At 42.5% G+C, this 7445-nt stretch overlaps 1 long non-coding RNA gene across 1 annotated transcript; it reads left to right on the plus strand.

The window, feature by feature from the left end:
- The first annotated feature begins 1552 nt into the window (after positions 1-1552).
- Positions 1553-3169, plus strand: LOC136462941 (uncharacterized). The gene is made up of 4 exons (XR_010760848.1): positions 1553-2003; positions 2537-2616; positions 2730-2822; positions 2905-3169. It is a non-coding gene; the product is annotated as an uncharacterized lncRNA (long non-coding RNA).
- Positions 3170-7445: the final 4276 nt, after the last annotated feature.

Genomic DNA, 7445 nt, shown 5'->3' on the forward strand with positions numbered 1-7445 from the left:
TGTGAAATAACCTTTCAAAAATGTCTTTCATACTCTAAGCTTTTTTGTACATAAATAGGCTACATACATACTGTTGTGTAGAAGTTTAAAATTTTTTTGAGCTGATTTTCTATTTTCTATAGTCTAAATGAATTTCTGCGCGCTTATCGAAAATAATTCCAAATTGAACAATAGGTACCTGCAATAAGATTCCAAGAACACTATATAATTTATATTTATGTTCATATGTTTCACTCTAGTCCATATCCGGAGATGGATAAAAAACATTTGTTTGCCATGGATAATTCATCCTTCTATCTCTAAATTAACATAAAATAATTTTAATAATTCGAAACTTTGTTAGAAAATTCTACAAACTTGCATGACAATATGTTTTTGGTGTACAATGTTCCAATAAAGATTTCAAATGTTTTTTAAAAAGAGATGCCATATATTACTCACAAATGGTACATCTCTCTCACATAGTTTATAAACTATGCGAGAGATTTCTCTATTTGTGAACAACATATAGTACCACTTTGTTAAAATGATTTAAAATTTTATGGCAAGCATGCAGACCAAAATTATTACTCCACACAAAATCTTAGATTTTTTCGATCAATTTTGGTCATTATTACATTTATTTTGTGTTAAACTAGAGAAAAGATGTTGAACTACCCCTTCAAAATAATATAATTTTCCATCCACCTCTACCAAAATTGGTTCACTAGGCCATGTGAGACCCAGTATAAAATTTGGTCCCATTTTGGATCATTTTCGGTGTAGCCTTAGTTCAAAATCTAATTACTTGGTACCGTCATGTAGAAATTAATTTAAACTATAGAAAATTACAAATCATTTCTAAAAAATCTAAAACTTAGTGTGTCCTTAACCTGTGACACACACAAGGTTGAGAAAAAGTTTAAGGCTCATACGATATTCGAAATGCATGAGAACTGTTGAAACCTAGGAGTTGTAGTCATGGTTCCATGCAATGACACATCCATTTTGTAAACCATGTGTATTGTGGATCTATTGAAATGCCTTGATTTTTCTGCAAGCCATGTGTCAATTTGCAGAACTATCTGACCAAATTTAGTTGTTATTGTAATTATTTGTCGCAATACCATAGTACAAATGTAATAATATCCAAATTTGGTTAGGAAAATTTACAAACTTGCATGACAACAAGATTTTGGTGTATAATAATTGCATAAAAATTCAAACAATTTTAACAAAGTGGTACTACACTTTGTTTCCCAAAAACATACTTAAAATTTAGCCAAAAACATTGTTTCCCAAGCAAACTTATACCTGAAAAATAAATGAATCTTAATTTGGCCTTTGAAAAAAAGAAACGGCCCAAAACAGCCCTTGATTCATGCTCCAAACGTGCGGCCTGCTAAGGCCCGTGAGACTCCCTGAAGCCCAGCAAAGGCCCAAACAGGGAAACCCTAATGCCAAAACGATAGCAGCCGTTGATCTCAATCTAATGGTCAGGATTCACCCAGAAAAGAAAACCACATATGTAAGCTAATGAAACCCTAGCCAGCGACGCTCCTCAGTCCTCGCACTCTTTTTCTCCCCATCGGCCGCCGCTTTCTCGCTTCTCACGCACGGAGGCGCTAGCGGCGGGCGACCCTAATGCGGCGTGCGGATGTAGCGGCCCCAGCGGCCGAGGGTGGCGCGTGCGGATGTCGCGGCTCCGGCGGCCGATGGTGGTGTGCGGACGTCGCGGCCTAGTGAGGAGCCGGTGTTGCCATATGTCCTGAGGAGGCTGCCCGGAGACGCGGCGGCGGCGCCTGGACTCATGGCCGTCGTCGTTGCAGATCCGTCGATGTAGTGTCGAACCGCCCGTACGCCCCAGCTCCGACGAGACAAGGTGCGGCTTCCGCTCCCCCACCCCCCACCGTCATCTTCAGCGGCGAGCGGACGAGGCACGGCCCCTCGCGTCCTCGACCCTCCCGGGCGACTCCATCACCAATCCGGCGTCCACACGTCCTACTCATTCAGTCCACACCAAGGTGAGCCCCAACCCTTTACCTCAGGTTCCCCTGGCATCCGATTCTACTATGCAGTAACATGCATTCTGTTTAAATCTACCAATGACAATTATTTCATCAGTGGTTGTATTGATGGGATGGTACGTATTTGGGATGTTCCTAGATGCCTAGTCGTGGGCTAGGGCTGACAGGAAAGAGATAATTACTGCAGTCATAAATCATAGCCAGAGTTCATGTCCTGCTCGTAAGAAACAAGCAGCACCTTATATTATCCGCCCTTTTGTTTCCATTAAGATTTATTGTTTTTAAGCTATATTATATCAGTATAAGTTACTGATTAGGATATTTGACTATTTGGGAAACAGTAAACTTTTTAAATGACTTTATAAGAAGGCATAATTGCAAAGAGCTGTTAAACCGTTCTCTTTTTTTTGTGTAGTATAAGAATCTTAATTTCCTTAGCTGCCAATTTGTTTAATGGACTTAAGAATGATGATGCTTATCAAAGCTTATGCTTAACCAATTTCTAATTCATTGTCTATTGCATTATTCAGAAAACCATCTAGAGATGGAGTCCCAAGTCCCTCTGTATGGCAGAAAGAAACCTTCACTTAAAAGATTAATTGGATTCCAGGTATGGAGCTATTGACATTGTCCACTCTTATACACTATCTTCTTATATTGAATATTCAGTGTATCTTTATGGCCACCGATTCTTATAGCCTTTTTGATTTCTTGCATGAACAGTATTGCCCATCTGATCCAAAGGAACTGATGGTGACATCTTGTGACTCACAAGTTCCATTCTCGATGGGGTTCATGTCATTTCCAGCTACAAAGGTACTGAGCTGCTCTTCTAAGATGACTCTTGAATTAATTGTTGACACATAAGTTAACATGCCTTTTTTTGTGCTGTTCTCAGGATTACGAAGTACAAGTCAAGTCCCTGCAGCATTTACACCAGATGGAGATCACATTATTTCTGCTAGCGACGAAATGCGGATTGCTTGTGCTGTGTGCTTGTGTAAATAGAGTCACATGGCTGTGTGCTTGTGCTGTATTGCTTGTGGACCAGAAGTTGTATGTCGTCCAGTGCCAAATGTTTGGATATTCTTATGTATGTATCTGTGTTGATGCAAACAAGACATCTTTGTATGAAATAGATTTATGTGAGACTATAATCTATTTATATATCGATGATTGTGTATTATATTTATATTTATGCTGGTATATCTCCATGATTCTGTGCATTATATTAAATATATTTGTTTATTGAATTATATAGAAAACAGTTCTGACAGAAAAAATGTATTTTTCCTGATGGCTAGAAGTTGACAGGGAAAAACAAACACTGTCAGGGAAAAAATTATTTTTTTGATGGTTTGACCACGGACAAGGTAAATGTTCTTATATCCTGTCGGTTTTAAACAGACAAGGAATTTGTTTTCCTGTTGATTTTCCTGACGGTTCACCGTTAAGCACTTTTTAATTACCCTATCGAGCTAGCTCTAACGGTTATTCCCTGATGTTGTACTATTAGGGAAATTAGATTTACATTTCCTGACACTATTTTCAATTTCTTTGACGGTAATTGCACCGTTAGGGATTTTCAGCTTTCCAGTAGTGAGAGGGTCTACGCGCACAGGGGGCTGTGAGGGAGACTGGCTGCTCGCTGCGGATCAGGCTAACCATACCAAGATCGGATCTGCTCTGCCCCAACTGGATTAGGTCGCTAGTGCCGGAGAATGGAGAGGCCACCGACCACCACCCTATATCCTCCCCGGCCTCGCTGTCGGGTTGTCGGCTACGAATTCGGCCGCCACCACCACTGATCCACCCTCCCTCACCAGATCAGGGCGCTGCCACGCTGGGACAGGAAAGACGCATCAGAGAAGCACTAGAGGCAAACCTCTTAGGAAGCCCACCTTTGTTAATCATTTTTAAGAGACGTCCATTTGAACTATCTTGGTAAATGAAGAAGTTCACAAGCTATTTTAGGAGACCGTGACAATTTGTGACCGTCTCTGTAAATAAAAAGGCTGTCTCCTAAAATCTATTTGTGCTACCGAAAGACATCATCCATACAAATCGATTTTTATGGGCAGTTGATAATGCCCCTAATAATAGGCGTCGAGTAGAAAAATTCTTAACTTTTCCAAATGAAGTTGGATGAATATCTTTCTATCAAAGTTGCAAGGCTCTATGAGCCCAAAGACTTTGTAGTTGACATGTTTTTTATTTGAAATCATTTAGTGGTATGAAGTCATCAATAAGCGGCGGAGGAAGAGCTCGGAGCAGCTGACGACGAATACTATGGGACGTAGCACCGCCCGACTTCGATGGAAAATGACCCATCATGGAGGTTGGGAGCAGTCGCGCAAAGGGCGCTTCCCAAAAACCTTATTCTTCCTCTCCCGGTGCACGATCCCAAGGATGATGGTTCTAGAGACTTGATCTCTTGATCACCGATACACGCAGACGGTCGAGATGGAGAAGCTACGACGATGGCACAGTAGCAAGAAGTGGCAAGCTCGATTAGATGCATTTTGGCATGGGGCGATAGGCTGTTTATATAGGATTGTCCAGCCCCGATCTCGAGTCGCTATCACGATCTAAACTATTTAGGACTCCTATCCACAAACTTAAAGGCCAAGTAGCCAAAAACTAAATTTGTAAATCTGTAAAAAGAGGCCGCGACTCCACATGGCAAGGGGCCGAATTTCGGTGGACCATTCACGCAAGTGGCAAGGTCCCGCGCCCTTTTCCCCCACCCTGCCCCGGAAAGCCAAGCGAGCGTGCACGTGTGGGCTTCCTTTCTCTCCTCACACTAGACTTGAGGAAGTGGAGAGGACGTCCAAATTTAAGTATCACTACCTCTACTTTCCCAAGCAAGGTGGGACTAAAGAGTTCCCGCTTCTCCGATCATCTTTGCACATATGAATGGACCTTTTAGATTTTCCTAGAAATTTTAGAATTTCTTAATGGGCCCCAAGCCCATATATTCCAATAGATTCTTCCCTTTATAGACAACATGTTTATAGTTCCATTGGCGGTCTACCGGGGAATGGTCTAGGGTTCATCATAGGTTGCGCCGAATCTAGAGACGCAAATCATTTCTAAAAAATATATTCCCTTGCATAGGGAAAACCACAACCCCCATGCAAGGAAAATAAGAAAAGGGAACAATATTGCCATTAAAAGATTGAATCCTGAAAACTTGTTGCTACTGGACTACATAGATATAAGAAATCATAATTAAATCAAGAACAAAAAATCACCAAAGGCAACCACATAATGGTAGCCAAATAGTGGGATTTCATATATCACTTGACCCTAAGAAATAATAGATCGCATAATATACATGGAACAAAAAATATGGCACAACAGAAGAGATACTTCCTAGATTTATATGCCAAAAAGAAATGGAAGGAAGCTTACCATTCCTAGTTGTGTGAGATGATGTTGGCTACGACTGTTATTTTGATCAAACAGGAGGGGTTGCCCCCTACTGGGATTTATTAACTTTAAAACAAACTAGTGTACAAAGATAGTAGTTCAAGAAACAAAGAAATTAACAAAATTACACAAGGGCATCTAGCCATCTGTCTAATGAAGGTTGATACTTGGCTCTTTCTTGTAGCTTAACTAGAGCAAGTTCTTTCCGAAGGGTGCCTTTGCACGAAGCCACCGAAGGTTGTACATTCCTGAAAATAAATCATTTCTGGCAGTCCATATGGCCCAGCTCATAGCAACAATAATCTCCATGAAAAGGCTGCTGGATTTGCTCCTTGAATGACGAGAGTGTTACCAGTAGGCCCCCTTGGATGAGATGTGCCGGGCCCAAAAAATTCCAACAGGAAATGGCAAAAGGAAGTGCAGAAAAAGATGGAGCAAGGTTTCCTCAGTAACCCAGTGACATAGCACACAATTGTAATATTCGAGAACCATATTTTTCCGCTTCAGAAGCACTCGGGTGCTAAGGACGTGATTGGTTCCTTGCGCATCGCAGCCTGGCTCGCACCATCAGCACCAGGCTCGTGCTGGCCAGGATCAGTGCAGCTACACGAGTTTGTTTGGCTACCATCTGCTTGCGCATCGCAGCCTGGCTCGCACCATCAGCACCAGGCTTCTATTGACAGAGGTGGATAAAAGAGATCAGACATCTCATCAACAAGGAAGAACTTCTGAACGGAAAAGTTGGCTACGACTGTTGCGGTGTCTTGCCTTGTGGCAATGGATGGGAGCAGTACGGATGGGAGGGAGGTTAGTGTAACACCGTAGGTGTTAAGCTTGCACTTTGCACTTGCATCTCATGAGCACGCATTGCGTGAGCATAAGCATCATTCATTCATTTCATAAGCATAAGCATGTGTTCATGCCTATGTTTGATATCATGTGATGCTTTAGATTCTATGCAACCTCTTGTGTTCATGTTTGGTAATACAAGTGATTGATGTTTGATCACCTAAGCAACCTAAAGCAACTTAGGATTAAAAATGAAGTAGGGTTTATATTTGTGAACTTGCCTAAAAGTGCTTCCTAAGTGTTGGATCATGAAATTGCACGCCTTTTTCATGATGCTGTTTTGACCAACATAGAACTATAGCTTCTGTTCCAGTTTTTATGTTTGACCTTAAATAAAAGTTGTAGTTCTAGTTGAGTACAACAAACTTTATTTAAGGACTGAACCCAAGACTAGATCAGCCTCTAACCTAGCCAAACAGGGCCCACAAAAACCAATCCAGTGCTGTTTTGAACCCCAAAAATATGCCTAAGTCCTAAATGGACTGAAATTCAATTTCCATGTGCCCCTCTTTCGATTTTGGCAATGCATGTTTAAGCAAACTTGTAGATCTCATGTAGCCCTACAAGTTTTGTTGATGTACCTTGAGCTATTGTCGCTTTGATTCGGAGATAGAGAGGGGAGAATGAGGCAGTTTTAGTTCGGGACTTGGCCGTTTGAACGGCTGGGCTTGGGCATGGCCGACCATGTCAGGGCGTGCACCATGTGACGTCCGTACACCGTCGTTACCCCCACCCCTGCCTCGGGTCCTTGCGCGAGTGGAGAAGCCAAGTCGGGTGCCTAGCTCCCTGCTCTCTCTCTCTTGCACCCACTCTCCTCTCCCACGCACCGTCCCTCTCCTTCTTGGTTCCACGAGTGGTATTGCTACCCGCACACACCGCCGTGAACTGGCTCACCTCTAGCTGATTCCTTGCACCCACAGCTTCACCATGAGCCGCTCTACCTTCTTGACCTAGCCGCACAATCGTTCGTCCCAAGGTAAGGGGCCTCGGGTCAAAAGCTGACGCTACGGACATCATGGACGCCAAGCCGAGTTCGCTCGTGGACAACCCCTTGCCTGACCCTTTTTGCTCTCCTTTTCTTTTGGTCCATAGCCACCTAGAGTTTCTTTAGCTCCCACGGCTGGCAGTAGACCAATTCCATCTCTGCCAGCACCAGAA

This window comes from Miscanthus floridulus, chromosome 7 (assembly GCF_019320115.1).
Source record: "Miscanthus floridulus cultivar M001 chromosome 7, ASM1932011v1, whole genome shotgun sequence".
Classification (NCBI taxonomy): Eukaryota; Viridiplantae; Streptophyta; class Magnoliopsida; order Poales; family Poaceae; genus Miscanthus; species Miscanthus floridulus.